The following is a 17,555-nucleotide window of genomic DNA, read 5'->3' as shown; positions in this document are numbered from 1 at the left end:
GTGCATGCTGGGAGTCTATACAAGCCTCATGTTGTCAGATGTTGTGAAGATGCACTGGATTTGACCGTGTGTGTTGTGGATTGTGGAATTGAATATACAGTTTGTAATGGCTCATCCTATGTGTTCTAATTCACGGAGACAATGTCTTTCAGTCATTTCACCCAAGGAGGCATGCATATACGGATTGATAGGCTTTGACAACAAACAACCAAACTGGCGGCCGGTGACCATTAGAAAGTGTCTGAGTGCATGTAGGATATCTGAACGGAGAATAGGAGTACTGCATCCCATCTGATCCTGCAGGTAAGTGTTTATTTGTTTACAATGACAGTCGGGATGGAATGTCAATGAGTTCAACTGTCAAGTAAAGTTGCATCATCATTATAAAAAAAAACAACTTAGTCTTTATGTTGATGCAGGCAGACAATTGAATCTGGCCTATGTCTTTTCATGAATGTAAATGGAATTCATGTTTGATTGACAAGACAGTCAAGAAATGGAAGAAGTGGGTGTAGGTCAGATGTGTAGGTGTAGGTCAGATTAGCTAGAATCCTGTAATTGTTGCATGGCATGAGACCGGTCAAAATAGTGTATTGAAACAGCTGATCACAATCAGATCACTTGAAGGGTGGGGGATTTCTTCCTTGGGGACGACAGGCGTGATGGGTGGGTTGGCCTTACTCGTGGAGACTGGCCCCTGGATGCGTGACCTTGACCTTTGACCTTGACCCACTTTCAAGGTCAAACCTCAAAAACACATGGGGGAGAAAGTGTGACCTTGACCTTTGACCTTGACCTCATTTTGAAGGTCAGAGAGGTCACGGGGCTTCGTTTAAGTGGTCCCGCATCCCTATCTACATCCGTGAAGAAGTTGTGGGCTCGAACGACGACGTCGGAGACTTTCGGGGGCGAGAACCGTGCTTCGGGGTTCTCGGTTTCCCTCGGTCAACTTTTCTGTGAGAGAGCGTTTCATCTGGAATTCGTCGGCGAAGGTCTCGCCTCTCCAATACTTGCGGTCTAGTGGGAGTAGCGATAACGGGGTTTTCGACGTTAAGTCGCCGCCTTTCGCAGAGCGGTCAAAGTTCAGAGTTGTAATTCAGGATTCCGAGACCGGTCCAGAATTCCATGCTGACCCATGTGATATTTCGATGCTATCTGAAGCGTGAAAGAGCGTATAAAAAGTGCCATTTTCTGGCCATTCTGGATGACCTTGACCTTTGACCTTGACCTACTTTTTCAAGGTCAAGGTCACCCAACCCGTCCCAGTGGGTTCCGTCTCTCTACGACGAAGACTTTAGGAGTCGTCAATTTGTAGGGGACAAATCGCAAAACATGAGGGGGCATTAACTCCCTTTAGGGGACACTGAATCCCTTCATTTGAAATTCTTCGCTTCTACTAATTACCCTCTATGTTTTAGAAAAGGTTTCATCCTCCTATCATTTACGGTTACAAAGTAGAAGTGCTAACAATGATTTCTGCAAAAGGTCAAATAACTCCGTAAGGGGTCAAAGTTCAATTACGCAGGGTGAACTGTATTCGTTTTTCAAGAAGTACTATATGATGGACTATAAAGTTTTTCGATAAGTCTTAAGACGAAGATTTTTTTTGACGGCAGGAAAATAATAATAATAATAATAATAATAATAATAATAACTAGTGATCCTAATTGTTCGCGAACAATTAGAGGGCTTCCCACCTTCTAGTGGTTTTTCAGTAGTGTTGAAATGCTAAAAGCCCCCCCCCCCTACCCCATCCCACCCTCACCCAAAAAAAAAAAAAAAAAAAATTGATTTGGCTAGAAAAGAAATTCAAATTTGCCGCCTAAATTTGAGTGTTGAGGTGTGTTCAATGCTTGGTTTCGCATTAAGTACCCCTCAAATTTGAGGGAGAAAAGGGGTGTGGGTGTTGGGTAGCCAGCACATATGCACATATCAGGTAAAAGTGTAATGGGACTTGTGCAGGTGTTTGGGGTGACTTTAGACCTGTTAGATGTGATATTTGGAGGTGCAAAGAAACCGGATGTGCCATTTTCCTAGATTGTAGTAACTGCTGGTGCATGCTGGGAGTCTATACAAGCCTCATGTTGTCAGATGTTGTGAAGATGCACTGGATTTGACCGTGTGTGTTGTGGATTGTGGAATTGAATATACAGTTTGTAATGGCTCATCCTATGTGTTCTAATTCACGGAGACAATGTCTTTCAGTCATTTCACCCAAGGAGGCATGCATATACGGATTGATAGGCTTTGACAACAAACAACCAAAATGGCGGCCGGTGACCATTAGAAAGTGTCTGAGTGCATGTAGGATATCTGAACGGAGAATAGGAGTACTGCATCCCATCTGATCCTGCAGGTAAGTGTTTATTTGTTTACAATGACAGTCGGGATGGAATGTCAATGAGTTCAACTGTCAAGTAAAGTTGCATCATCATTATAAAAAAAAACAACTTAGTCTTTATGTTGATGCAGGCAGACAATTGAATCTGGCCTATGTCTTTTCATGAATGTAAATGGAATTCATGTTTGATTGACAAGACAGTCAAGAAATGGAAGAAGTGGGTGTAGGTCAGATGTGTAGGTGTAGGTCAGATTAGCTAGAATCCTGTAATTGTTGCATGGCATGAGACCGGTCAAAATAGTGTATTGAAACAGCTGATCACAATCAGATCACTTGAAGGGTGGGGGATTTCTTCCTTGGGGACGACAGGCGTGATGGGTGGGTTGGCCTTACTCGTGGAGACTGGCCCCTGGATGCGTGACCTTGACCTTTGACCTTGACCCACTTTCAAGGTCAAACCTCAAAAACACATGGGGGAGAAAGTGTGACCTTGACCTTTGACCTTGACCTCATTTTGAAGGTCAGAGAGGTCACGGGGCTTCGTTTAAGTGGTCCCGCATCCCTATCTACATCCGTGAAGAAGTTGTGGGCTCGAACGACGACGTCGGAGACTTTCGGGGGCGAGAACCGTGCTTCGGGGTTCTCGGTTTCCCTCGGTCAACTTTTCTGTGAGAGAGCGTTTCATCTGGAATTCGTCGGCGAAGGTCTCGCCTCTCCAATACTTGCGGTCTAGTGGGAGTAGCGATAACGGGGTTTTCGACGTTAAGTCGCCGCCTTTCGCAGAGCGGTCAAAGTTCAGAGTTGTAATTCAGGATTCCGAGACCGGTCCAGAATTCCATGCTGACCCATGTGATATTTCGATGCTATCTGAAGCGTGAAAGAGCGTATAAAAAGTGCCATTTTCTGGCCATTCTGGATGACCTTGACCTTTGACCTTGACCTACTTTTTCAAGGTCAAGGTCACCCAACCCGTCCCAGTGGGTTCCGTCTCTCTACGACGAAGACTTTAGGAGTCGTCAATTTGTAGGGGACAAATCGCAAAACATGAGGGGGCATTAACTCCCTTTAGGGGACACTGAATCCCTTCATTTGAAATTCTTCGCTTCTACTAATTACCCTCTATGTTTTAGAAAAGGTTTCATCCTCCTATCATTTACGGTTACAAAGTAGAAGTGCTAACAATGATTTCTGCAAAAGGTCAAATAACTCCGTAAGGGGTCAAAGTTCAATTACGCAGGGTGAACTGTATTCGTTTTTCAAGAAGTACTATATGATGGACTATAAAGTTTTTCGATAAGTCTTAAGACGAAGATTTTTTTTGACGGCAGGAAAATAATAATAATAATAATAATAATAATAATAATAACTAGTGATCCTAATTGTTCGCGAACAATTAGAGGGCTTCCCACCTTCTAGTGGTTTTTCAGTAGTGTTGAAATGCTAAAAGCCCCCCCCCCTACCCCATCCCACCCTCACCCAAAAAAAAAAAAAAAATTGATTTGGCTAGAAAAGAAATTCAAATTTGCCGCCTAAATTTGAGTGTTGAGGTGTGTTCAATGCTTGGTTTCGCATTAAGTACCCCTCAAATTTGAGGGAGAAAAGGGGTGTGGGTGTTGGGTAGCCAGCACATATGCACATATCAGGTAAAAGTGTAATGGGACTTGTGCAGGTGTTTGGGGTGACTTTAGACCTGTTAGATGTGATATTTGGAGGTGCAAAGAAACCGGATGTGCCATTTTCCTAGATTGTAGTAACTGCTGGTGCATGCTGGGAGTCTATACAAGCCTCATGTTGTCAGATGTTGTGAAGATGCACTGGATTTGACCGTGTGTGTTGTGGATTGTGGAATTGAATATACAGTTTGTAATGGCTCATCCTATGTGTTCTAATTCACGGAGACAATGTCTTTCAGTCATTTCACCCAAGGAGGCATGCATATACGGATTGATAGGCTTTGACAACAAACAACCAAAATGGCGGCCGGTGACCATTAGAAAGTGTCTGAGTGCATGTAGGATATCTGAACGGAGAATAGGAGTACTGCATCCCATCTGATCCTGCAGGTAAGTGTTTATTTGTTTACAATGACAGTCGGGATGGAATGTCAATGAGTTCAACTGTCAAGTAAAGTTGCATCATCATTATAAAAAAAAACAACTTAGTCTTTATGTTGATGCAGGCAGACAATTGAATCTGGCCTATGTCTTTTCATGAATGTAAATGGAATTCATGTTTGATTGACAAGACAGTCAAGAAATGGAAGAAGTGGGTGTAGGTCAGATGTGTAGGTGTAGGTCAGATTAGCTAGAATCCTGTAATTGTTGCATGGCATGAGACCGGTCAAAATAGTGTATTGAAACAGCTGATCACAATCAGATCACTTGAAGGGTGGGGGATTTCTTCCTTGGGGACGACAGGCGTGATGGGTGGGTTGGCCTTACTCGTGGAGACTGGCCCCTGGATGCGTGACCTTGACCTTTGACCTTGACCCACTTTCAAGGTCAAACCTCAAAAACACATGGGGGAGAAAGTGTGACCTTGACCTTTGACCTTGACCTCATTTTGAAGGTCAGAGAGGTCACGGGGCTTCGTTTAAGTGGTCCCGCATCCCTATCTACATCCGTGAAGAAGTTGTGGGCTCGAACGACGACGTCGGAGACTTTCGGGGGCGAGAACCGTGCTTCGGGGTTCTCGGTTTCCCTCGGTCAACTTTTCTGTGAGAGAGCGTTTCATCTGGAATTCGTCGGCGAAGGTCTCGCCTCTCCAATACTTGCGGTCTAGTGGGAGTAGCGATAACGGGGTTTTCGACGTTAAGTCGCCGCCTTTCGCAGAGCGGTCAAAGTTCAGAGTTGTAATTCAGGATTCCGAGACCGGTCCAGAATTCCATGCTGACCCATGTGATATTTCGATGCTATCTGAAGCGTGAAAGAGCGTATAAAAAGTGCCATTTTCTGGCCATTCTGGATGACCTTGACCTTTGACCTTGACCTACTTTTTCAAGGTCAAGGTCACCCAACCCGTCCCAGTGGGTTCCGTCTCTCTACGACGAAGACTTTAGGAGTCGTCAATTTGTAGGGGACAAATCGCAAAACATGAGGGGGCATTAACTCCCTTTAGGGGACACTGAATCCCTTCATTTGAAATTATTCGCTTCTACTAATTACCCTCTATGTTTTAGAAAAGGTTTCATCCTCCTATCATTTACGGTTACAAAGTAGAAGTGCTAACAATGATTTCTGCAAAAGGTCAAATAACTCCGTAAGGGGTCAAAGTTCAATTACGCAGGGTGAACTGTATTCGTTTTTCAAGAAGTACTATATGATGGACTATAAAGTTTTTCGATAAGTCTTAAGACGAAGATTTTTTTTGACGGCAGGAAAATAATAATAATAATAATAATAATAATAATAATAACTAGTGATCCTAATTGTTCGCGAACAATTAGAGGGCTTCCCACCTTCTAGTGGTTTTTCAGTAGTGTTGAAATGCTAAAAGCCCCCCCCCCCTACCCCATCCCACCCTCACCCAAAAAAAAAAAAAAAAAAATTGATTTGGCTAGAAAAGAAATTCAAATTTGCCGCCTAAATTTGAGTGTTGAGGTGTGTTCAATGCTTGGTTTCGCATTAAGTACCCCTCAAATTTGAGGGAGAAAAGGGGTGTGGGTGTTGGGTAGCCAGCACATATGCACATATCAGGTAAAAGTGTAATGGGACTTGTGCAGGTGTTTGGGGTGACTTTAGACCTGTTAGATGTGATATTTGGAGGTGCAAAGAAACCGGATGTGCCATTTTCCTAGATTGTAGTAACTGCTGGTGCATGCTGGGAGTCTATACAAGCCTCATGTTGTCAGATGTTGTGAAGATGCACTGGATTTGACCGTGTGTGTTGTGGATTGTGGAATTGAATATACAGTTTGTAATGGCTCATCCTATGTGTTCTAATTCACGGAGACAATGTCTTTCAGTCATTTCACCCAAGGAGGCATGCATATACGGATTGATAGGCTTTGACAACAAACAACCAAAATGGCGGCCGGTGACCATTAGAAAGTGTCTGAGTGCATGTAGGATATCTGAACGGAGAATAGGAGTACTGCATCCCATCTGATCCTGCAGGTAAGTGTTTATTTGTTTACAATGACAGTCGGGATGGAATGTCAATGAGTTCAACTGTCAAGTAAAGTTGCATCATCATTATAAAAAAAAACAACTTAGTCTTTATGTTGATGCAGGCAGACAATTGAATCTGGCCTATGTCTTTCCATGAATGTAAATGGAATTCATGTTTGATTGACAAGACAGTCAAGAAATGGAAGAAGTGGGTGTAGGTCAGATGTGTAGGTGTAGGTCAGATTAGCTAGAATCCTGTAATTGTTGCATGGCATGAGACCGGTCAAAATAGTGTATTGAAACAGCTGATCACAATCAGATCACTTGAAGGGTGGGGGATTTCTTCCTTGGGGACGACAGGCGTGATGGGTGGGTTGGCCTTACTCGTGGAGACTGGCCCCTGGATGCGTGACCTTGACCTTTGACCTTGACCCACTTTCAAGGTCAAACCTCAAAAACACATGGGGGAGAAAGTGTGACCTTGACCTTTGACCTTGACCTCATTTTGAAGGTCAGAGAGGTCACGGGGCTTCGTTTAAGTGGTCCCGCATCCCTATCTACATCCGTGAAGAAGTTGTGGGCTCGAACGACGACGTCGGAGACTTTCGGGGGCGAGAACCGTGCTTCGGGGTTCTCGGTTTCCCTCGGTCAACTTTTCTGTGCGAGAGCGTTTCATCTGGAATTCGTCGGCGAAGGTCTCGCCTCTCCAATACTTGCGGTCTAGTGGGAGTAGCGATAACGGGGTTTTCGACGTTAAGTCGCCGCCTTTCGCAGAGCGGTCAAAGTTCAGAGTTGTAATTCAGGATTCCGAGACCGGTCCAGAATTCCATGCTGACCCATGTGATATTTCGATGCTATCTGAAGCGTGAAAGAGCGTATAAAAAGTGCCATTTTCTGGCCATTCTGGATGACCTTGACCTTTGACCTTGACCTACTTTTTCAAGGTCAAGGTCACCCAACCCGTCCCAGTGGGTTCCGTCTCTCTACGACGAAGACTTTAGGAGTCGTCAATTTGTAGGGGACAAATCGCAAAACATGAGGGGGCATTAACTCCCTTTAGGGGACACTGAATCCCTTCATTTGAAATTCTTCGCTTCTACTAATTACCCTCTATGTTTTAGAAAAGGTTTCATCCTCCTATCATTTACGGTTACAAAGTAGAAGTGCTAACAATGATTTCTGCAAAAGGTCAAATAACTCCGTAAGGGGTCAAAGTTCAATTACGCAGGGTGAACTGTATTCGTTTTTCAAGAAGTACTATATGATGGACTATAAAGTTTTTCGATAAGTCTTAAGACGAAGATTTTTTTTGACGGCAGGAAAATAATAATAATAATAATAATAATAATAATAATAACTAGTGATCCTAATTGTTCGCGAACAATTAGAGGGCTTCCCACCTTCTAGTGGTTTTTCAGTAGTGTTGAAATGCTAAAAGCCCCCCCCCCTACCCCATCCCACCCTCACCCAAAAAAAAAAAAAAAAAAATTGATTTGGCTAGAAAAGAAATTCAAATTTGCCGCCTAAATTTGAGTGTTGAGGTGTGTTCAATGCTTGGTTTCGCATTAAGTACCCCTCAAATTTGAGGGAGAAAAGGGGTGTGGGTGTTGGGTAGCCAGCACATATGCACATATCAGGTAAAAGTGTAATGGGACTTGTGCAGGTGTTTGGGGTGACTTTAGACCTGTTAGATGTGATATTTGGAGGTGCAAAGAAACCGGATGTGCCATTTTCCTAGATTGTAGTAACTGCTGGTGCATGCTGGGAGTCTATACAAGCCTCATGTTGTCAGATGTTGTGAAGATGCACTGGATTTGACCGTGTGTGTTGTGGATTGTGGAATTGAATATACAGTTTGTAATGGCTCATCCTATGTGTTCTAATTCACGGAGACAATGTCTTTCAGTCATTTCACCCAAGGAGGCATGCATATACGGATTGATAGGCTTTGACAACAAACAACCAAAATGGCGGCCGGTGACCATTAGAAAGTGTCTGAGTGCATGTAGGATATCTGAACGGAGAATAGGAGTACTGCATCCCATCTGATCCTGCAGGTAAGTGTTTATTTGTTTACAATGACAGTCGGGATGGAATGTCAATGAGTTCAACTGTCAAGTAAAGTTGCATCATCATTATAAAAAAAAACAACTTAGTCTTTATGTTGATGCAGGCAGACAATTGAATCTGGCCTATGTCTTTTCATGAATGTAAATGGAATTCATGTTTGATTGACAAGACAGTCAAGAAATGGAAGAAGTGGGTGTAGGTCAGATGTGTAGGTGTAGGTCAGATTAGCTAGAATCCTGTAATTGTTGCATGGCATGAGACCGGTCAAAATAGTGTATTGAAACAGCTGATCACAATCAGATCACTTGAAGGGTGGGGGATTTCTTCCTTGGGGACGACAGGCGTGATGGGTGGGTTGGCCTTACTCGTGGAGACTGGCCCCTGGATGCGTGACCTTGACCTTTGACCTTGACCCACTTTCAAGGTCAAACCTCAAAAATCCTGTTGTTGGGCATGAAACCGGTCAAAATAGTGTATTATAAACAGCTGATGACAGACAGATCACTTGAAGGGTGGGGGGTTTCTTCCTTGGGGACGACAGGCGTGATGGGTGGGTTGGCCTTACTCGTGGAGACTGGCCCCTGGATGCGTGACCTTGACCTTTGACCTTGACCCACTTTCAAGGTCAAACCTCAAAAACCCATGGAGGAGAAAGTGTGACCTTGACCTTTGACCTTGACCTCATTTTGAAGGTCAGAGAGGTCACGGGGCTTCGTTTAAGTGGTCCCGCATCCCTATCTACATCCGTGAAGAAGTTGTGGGCTCGAACGACGACGTCGGAGACTTTCGGGGGCGAGAACCGTGCTTCGGGGTTCTCGGTTTCCCTCGGTCAACTTTTCTGTGCGAGAGCGTTTCATCTGGAATTCGTCGGCGAAGGTCTCGCCTCTCCATGACTTGCGGTCTAGTGAGAGTAGCGATAACGGGGTTTTCGACGTTAAGTCGCCGCCATTCGCAGAGTGGTCAAAGTTCAGAGTTGACATTCGTGATGCCGAGACTGGTCCAAAATTCCTTGCTGACCCATGTGATATTTCGATGCTATCTGAAGCGTGAAAGAGCGTATAAAAAGTGCCATTTTCTGGCCATTCTGGATGACCTTGACCTCTGACCTTGACCTACTTTTTCAAGGTCAAGGTCACCCAACCCGTCCCAGTGGGTTCCGTCTCTCTACGACGAAGACTTTAGGAGTCGTCAATTTGTAGGGGACAAATCGCAAAACATGAGGGGGCATTAACTCCCTTTAGGGGACACCGAATCCCTTCATTTGAAATTCTTCGCTTCTACTAATTGACCTCTATGCTTCAGCAAAGGTTTCATCCTCTTATCCTTTACGGTTGAAAAGGAGTAGCGATAACAATGATTTCTGCTAAAAGGTCCGATAACTCTGTAAGGGGTCAAAGTTCCATGACGCAGGGTGAAATGTATTCGTTTCTCAAGAAGTGCTATAGGATGGACTCTAAAGTTTTTCGATAAGTCTTAAGACGAACATTTTTTTGGACGGCAGGAAAATAATAATAATAATAATAACTAGTGATCCTAATTGTTCGCGAACAATTAGAGGGCTTTCCACCTACAATGATTTAAAAAAAGATATTTAAAAATATCTAAGATGATGTACGAATCTCAAAATGACCAAGAAAATTTAAATTAATAATTTTCACGTTTACCTTGACCTTTGACCTTGACCTCATTTTGAAGGTCAAAGGTCCTTGCTCTTAATGCAGGTGATCCCATGTCTCTATCTATATTAATGTAATAGCTATAAGCTTAAAAAATGGTAATCAAGACATTCAGGGGCAATAATTTGTTTAGTGGTTTTCGGTTACTTTCGGTTAGCTTATCAATGCTAAAACTACTTTGAAAGACCTTGAAAATGGAAAAAAAATAATTTTGATGATGACCTTGACCTTTGACCTTGACCTCATTTTGAAGGTCAAAGGTCATCGGTTCTAATGCAAGTGGTCCCATGTCTCTATCTATATTAATATAAAAGTTATAGGCTTAGATAATGATATTGGAGACTTTCAGGGGCAATAACTATGCTTAAGGGTTTTTGTATCCCTTTGATTATTTTTTCTTTGCAAGAAGGTTTTACTGTGAATTCATTAGCGAAGGTTTCGTGTCTCTATGACTTTCCGTTAAGTAGGAGTAGCGATAACAAGGTTTTCGACGCGAGTCTCCGAAATTCACAGACGGGTCAGAGTTCAAAGTTGTAATGCATACTATCAAAACCAATCAAGAAGTCAATACTTACCCATATAATATTTCAACGCTATCTTAAGCAGGAAAAAGAGTATAAAAATTGCTATTTTTTCCTCTTTTCTGATGACCTTGACCTTTGACCTTGACCTAATTTTCAAGGTCAAAGGTCACCGATCCTATTCCAGTTGGTACCATGTCTCTACGACAAACTGTGCTCAAGCTCGACATGTTTTACGAATAAATCGCAAAACATAGAGAGGCATTAACTCCCCTTAGGGGACACCGAATCCCTTCATTTTAAATTCTTCGCTTCTACTAATTACCCTCTATGTTTTAGAAAAGGTTTCATCCTCCTATCATTTATGGTTACAAAGTAGAAGTGCTAACAATGATTTCTGCGAAAGGTCAAATAACTCCGTAAGGGGTCAAAGTTCAATTACGCAGGGTGAACTGTATTCGTTTCTCAAAAAGTACTATATGATGGACTATAAAGTTTTTCGATAAGTCTTAAGACGAAAATTTTTTTTGACGGCAGGAAAATAATAATAATAAACAGAACAATAACAATAGGACTTTCCACTGAAAGGTGGAAAGCCCTAATAAACAGAACAATAACAATAGGACTTTCCACTGAAAGGTGGAAAGCCCTAATAAACAGAACAATAACAATAAGACTTTCCACTGAAAGGTGGAAAGCCCTAATAATTATAATAAACAGAAGAATATCAATAGGTCTTTCCACAGAAAGATGGAAAGACCTAATAAACAGAAGAATATCAATAGGTCTTTCCACAGAAAGATGGAAAGACCTAATAATAATAATAAACAGAACAATAACAAAAGGTCTTTCCACAGAAAGGTGGAAAGCCCTAATAATGGAGACGAAAGTGCCACGTATTGAATACATTTGGCAATCCTAGGTCAGAATGGGAATCCTTGATGATTTAACGTCCAAAATGCGCGGTCGCATCCATTCCGAATTCTCGTATACTGTTGATTTCTACATTTCAAGATTTGCAACTGACCAGGTGTAAAGGTGCACATTTTCCGTTCTCGGATGGAAAAAGGGGTGGGTTCGATTCCCTTGGTCAGTTTACCAGGAAATGTGGAGTCATCGCACGTACGGAGAGTTCGATATTCGCAATACATTATCCCTTATTTCTTGGAGAAAACAGGGTTTGTTTGGGTAAATCAGCTTGATACTGGTCCAATATAGAGAAACAAATTATCAGACAGTAAAAAATACCACCGCGACACACTTTCGACCCAAATAAAGGCCAAAAAGTACGTGCAACATGTCGCATTCCCTTTTTCGCATTTAATGAAGTTGCGATTTATTTTTTCCACAAACGAAGTGTTACAAACATTACGACTTAACCCAAATTGATTGTTTTAAGCATCAATTTCATGTTCAATTCAATTTTCGCATTTGCTAAGGCATAAAACAGTGCAAGGTGGCAGTTGGGTAGAACACTAGTAATCCTAATTGTTCGCGAACAATTAGAGGACTTTCCACCTTTTCAGTGCTTTTTCTTGAAAATTAATTTTCAAATCATTTTCAACTTCAATACTTTTTCACTTTTATCGCCTAACCGTACAACGCCTAAATCCTAAAAAAAAAAAAAAAAAAAAAAAAACCACTTCCGACGGTCACCCATCCAACTACTCGTCGCGATGAATGTTGCTTAACTTCCATCATGGCGACAGACTCTCTACCACTACACCAGACTGACTTGCTTAATGACAAAGAAGTCCAAGTGACTTATAAAGTGTTTAGGGCCACGAAAGCCATTGTTTAAAGGCCGTAACATCCAAAGACCATAAACAAAGGAATTTTAAGGGTTTTCTTGTTGTTTTGATGTGTGTTTGAACGTAGGACAGGCGTCAATGTGCATGGATATAGTGTGCTTTTAGGAGGACGTGCGGAGAGACCGCAAGTCCTGTTGTGTTGTATTGTGGACCACCACGGACGCGCACCGGGAGGTGTGTGACCTTGACCTTTGACCTTGACCTCCTTTTGAAGGTCAAGGTCATCGGTCTTCTGGCAAGTGCTCCCGTGTCTCTAGGTCTATTCCTGTCCAAGTTAGAAGCTGAAATAACGATATCGGAGATTTGCAGGGGCAATAACTCTGCTCAAGGGGTTCCGGTTCCCTTCGGTTGACTTCTCACTGCAAGGGAGTTTCTCTGGGAACTCCTCAGCGAAAGTTTCGTGTCTCTACGACTTTCGGTTCTGGAGGAGTAGCGATAACAAGGTTTTCAACGCGCGTCGCCACGGTTCGCAGAGGGGTCCAAATTGAGAGTTGTCATTCATGATACGGAGACCCGTCCAGAATTCCATGCTGACCCCTATGGTATTTCACTGCTATCTGAAGCGGGAAAGAGAGTATAAAAAGTGCCATTTTCTGGTCTTTGGGGATGACCTTGACCTTTGACCTTGACCTGATTTTCAAGGTCAAAGGTCAAGTATTCAATTCCAGTTGGTTCCGTCTTTCTACGACTTATATTTTAGGAGTTTTGAATTTTTCCGTAAAAATCGTAAACTTTCAGGGCCATTAACTCCCTTTAGGGATCACCGAAAACTTAAAAGTAAACACTACAACGCTTCAGCTTGATTGACTAAAGAATTTAGTGAAAGTTTCATGCTCTTATCATTTACGGTTTTCGAGGTGATCCGATAACAAGGGTTTTTTGCGTAAAGTCCCATAAGTTCGTTAGGGGACAAAGATCAAATACGCAGGGTGAGATCTGAGCATGTTTCGAGATTTCAATTATGATGGTCTAAATTGTTTTTCGATAAGTCTTAAAACGTCAAGAGCTTCTCGCGGCGGAAAGAAAAGAAGACAAATAATAATAATAAGAATAATAATAATAACTAGTAATCCTAATTGTTTGCGAACAATTAGAGGTCCTCCCACCTTTTCAGACATTCAAACAATGTCTTTGAATACAAAAAAATGTGTATTTTATATGCTTTAGACGGTATAAAAATTGCTTATTTTCAAAGTTTCTAGATGACCTTGACCTTTGACCTTGACCTAATTTTCAAGGTCAAAGGTCAGGGATGTCACTTCAGTTGGTCCTGTCTTCCTACAACAAATACTTTAGGAGTTGTAAATTTCTACGCTAAATTTAAAATTTTTAACGGCATTAATTCCCGTTAGGGATCAACGAATCATCAAAAACCGGAAGTCATCTTTTACAATTGATCAGGCAATGAGTTTAGTGAACATTTCGTGTTCGTCCCATTTACGGTTTCCATACTGTAGTGATAACAATGGTTTTTACGCAAGTCGCTGTAAATCGAAGAAAGGCCAAAGTTCAGAGTCGTAATGCAATGCATTGACTTAAGTTGGTTCTTGACTTATTGTGCATATTATACCTAATCTGTACTTTATATGCTTTAGATGGTGTGAAAATTGTTTATTTTCAAAGTTTCTAGATGACCTTGACCTTTGACCTTGGCCTAATTTTCAAGGTCAAAGGTCAGGGATGTCACTTCAGTTGGTCCTGTCTTCCTACGACAAATACTTTAGGAGTTGTAAATTTCTACGCAAAATCGAAAACTTTCAAGGGCATTAATTCCCGTTACGGATCGAGAAACCATCAAAAACCGGAAGTCATCTTTTACAATTGATCAGGCAATAAGTTTAGTGAACATTTCGTGTTCGTACAATTTACGGTTTCCATACTGTAGTGATAACAATGGTTTTTACGCAAGTCGCTGTAAATTGAAGAAAGGTCAAAGTTCAGAGTCGTAATGCAATGCGTTGGAATAAGTTGGTTTGTGACTACTTGTGCATACAACACTTTATCTGTACTATCTATGCTTTAGACTGTATGAAAAGTGCTTATTTTTAAAGTTTCCAGATGACCTTGACCTTTGACCTTGACCTGATTTTCAAGGTCAAAGGTCAAGTATTCCATTCCAGTTGGTTCCGTCTTTCTACGACTTATATTTTAGGAGTTTTGAATTTTTCCGTAAAAATCGTAAACTTTCAGGGCCATTAACTCCCTTTAGGGATCACCGAAAACTTAAAAGTAAACACTACAACGCTTCAGCTTGATGGACTAAAGAATTTAGTGAAAGTTTCATGCTCTTATCATTTGCGGTTATCGAGGTGATCCGATAACAAGGGTTTTTTTGTGTAAAGTCCCATAAGTTCGTTAGGGGTCAAAGATCAAATACGCAGGGTGAGATCTGAGCATGTTTCGAGATGTTAAATATGATGGTCTACATTGTTTTTCGATAAGTCTTAAAACGTCAAGAGCTTCTCGCGGCGGAAAGAAAAGAAGACAAATAATAATAATAACTAGTAATCCTAATTGTTCGCGAACAATTAGAGGTCTTTCCACCTTTTCAGACATTCAAACAATGTCTCTGAATACAAAAAAATGTGTACTTTATATGCTTTAGACGGTATAAAAATTGCTTATTTTCAAAGTTTCTAGATGACCTTGACCTTTGACCTTGACCTAATTTTCAAGGTCAAAGGTCAGGGATGTCACTTCAGTTGGTCCTGTCTTCCTACAACAAATACTTTAGGAGTTGTAAATTTCTACGCTAAATTTAAAATTTTTAACGGCATTAATTCCCGTTAGGGATCAACGAATCATCAAAAACCGGAAGTCATCTTTTACAATTGATCAGGCAATGAGTTTAGTGAACATTTCGTGTTCGTCCCATTTACGGTTTCCATACTGTAGTGATAACAATGGTTTTTACGCAAGTCGCTGTAAATCGAAGAAAGGCCAAAGTTCAGAGTCGTAATGCAATGCATTGACTTAAGTTGGTTCTTGACTTATTGTGCATATTATACCTAATCTGTACTTTATATGCTTTAGACGGTGTGAAAATTGTTTATTTTCAAAGTTTCTAGATGACCTTGACCTTTGACCTTGGCCTAATTTTCAAGGTCAAAGGTCAGGGATGTCACTTCAGTTGGTCCTGTCTTCCTACGACAAATACTTTAGGAGTTGTAAATTTCTACGCAAAATCGAAAACTTTCAAGGGCATTAATTCCCGTTACGGATCGATAAACCATCAAAAACCGGAAGTCATCTTTTACAATTGATCAGGCAATAAGTTTAGTGAACATTTCGTGTTCGTACAATTTACGGTTTCCATACTGTAGTGATAACAATGGTTTTTACGCAAGTCGCTGTAAATTGAAGAAAGGTCAAAGTTCAGAGTCGTAATGCAATGCGTTGGAATAAGTTGGTTTGTGACTACTTGTGCATACAACACTTTATCTGTACTATCTATGCTTTAGACTGTATGAAAAGTGCTTATTTTTAAAGTTTCCAGATGACCTTGACCTTTGACCTTGACCTGATTTTCAAGGTCAAAGGTCAAGTATTCCATTCCAGTTGGTTCCGTCTTTCTACGACTTATATTTTAGGAGTTTTGAATTTTTCCGTAAAAATCGTAAACTTTCAGGGCCATTAACTCCCTTTAGGGATCACCGAAAACTTAAAAGTAAACACTACAACGCTTCAGCTTGATGGACTAAAGAATTTAGTGAAAGTTTCATGCTCTTATCATTTACGGTTTTCGAGGTGATCCGATAACAAGGGTTTTTTGCGTAAAGTCCCATAAGTTCGTTAGGGGTCAAAGATCAAATACGCAGGGTGAGATCTGAGCATGTTTCGAGATTTCAATTATGATGGTCTAAATTGTTTTTCGATAAGTCTTAAAACGTCAAGAGCTTCTCGCGGCGGAAAGAAAAGAAGACAAATAATAATAATAAGAATAATAATAATAACTAGTAATCCTAATTGTTTGCGAACAATTAGAGGTCCTCCCACCTTTTCAGACATTCAAACAATGTCTTTGAATACAAAAAAATGTGTATTTTATATGCTTTAGACGGTATAAAAATTGCTTATTTTCAAAGTTTCTAGATGACCTTGACCTTTGACCTTGACCTAATTTTCAAGGTCAAAGGTCAGGGATGTCACTTCAGTTGGTCCTGTCTTCCTACAACAAATACTTTAGGAGTTGTAAATTTCTACGCTAAATTTAAAATTTTTAACGGCATTAATTCCCGTTAGGGATCAACGAATCATCAAAAACAGGAAGTCATCTTTTACAATTGATCAGGCAATGAGTTTAGTGAACATTTCGTGTTCGTCCCATTTACGGTTTCCATACTGTAGTGATAACAATGGTTTTTACGCAAGTCGCTGTAAATCGAAGAAAGGCCAAAGTTCAGAGTCGTAATGCAATGCATTGACTTAAGTTGGTTCTTGACTTATTGTGCATATTATACCTAATCTGTACTTTATATGCTTTAGACGGTGTGAAAATTGTTTATTTTCAAAGTTTCTAGATGACCTTGACCTTTGACCTTGGCCTAATTTTCAAGGTCAAAGGTCAGGGATGTCACTTCAGTTGGTCCTGTCTTCCTACGACAAATACTTTAGGAGTTGTAAATTTCTACGCAAAATCGAAAACTTTCAAGGGCATTAATTCCCGTTACGGATCGAGAAACCATCAAAAACCGGAAGTCATCTTTTACAATTGATCAGGCAATAAGTTTAGTGAACATTTCGTGTTCGTACAATTTACGGTTTCCATACTGTAGTGATAACAATGGTTTTTACGCAAGTCGCTGTAAATTGAAGAAAGGTCAAAGTTCAGAGTCGTAATGCAATGCGTTGGAATAAGTTGGTTTGTGACTACTTGTGCATACAACACTTTATCTGTACTATCTATGCTTTAGACTGTATGAAAAGTGCTTATTTTTAAAGTTTCCAGATGACCTTGACCTTTGACCTTGACCTGATTTTCAAGGTCAAAGGTCAAGTATTCCATTCCAGTTGGTTCTGTCTTTCTA

The 17,555-nt window shown here is 41.0% G+C and overlaps 1 long non-coding RNA gene across 1 annotated transcript in view; it reads left to right on the top strand.

Annotated features, from left to right (window-relative positions):
- Positions 1-8,598, top strand: part of LOC130049995 (uncharacterized) — a 30,357-nt gene extending 21,759 nt beyond the window's left edge. The window contains exons 7-11 of the long non-coding RNA XR_008798340.1: positions 153-303; positions 2,206-2,356; positions 4,254-4,404; positions 6,306-6,456; positions 8,357-8,598. This is a non-coding gene — a long non-coding RNA (uncharacterized LOC130049995). The remainder of the gene's footprint in view (positions 1-152; positions 304-2,205; positions 2,357-4,253; positions 4,405-6,305; positions 6,457-8,356) is intronic.
- Positions 8,599-17,555: the final 8,957 nt, after the last annotated feature.

The sequence above is a fragment of the Ostrea edulis genome, chromosome 9 (assembly GCF_947568905.1).
Source record: "Ostrea edulis chromosome 9, xbOstEdul1.1, whole genome shotgun sequence".
NCBI lineage: Eukaryota > Metazoa > Mollusca > Bivalvia > Ostreida > Ostreidae > Ostrea > Ostrea edulis.
The sequence above is the reverse complement of the archived record's forward strand: the minus strand, read 5'-3'. Positions and strand labels throughout refer to the sequence as shown.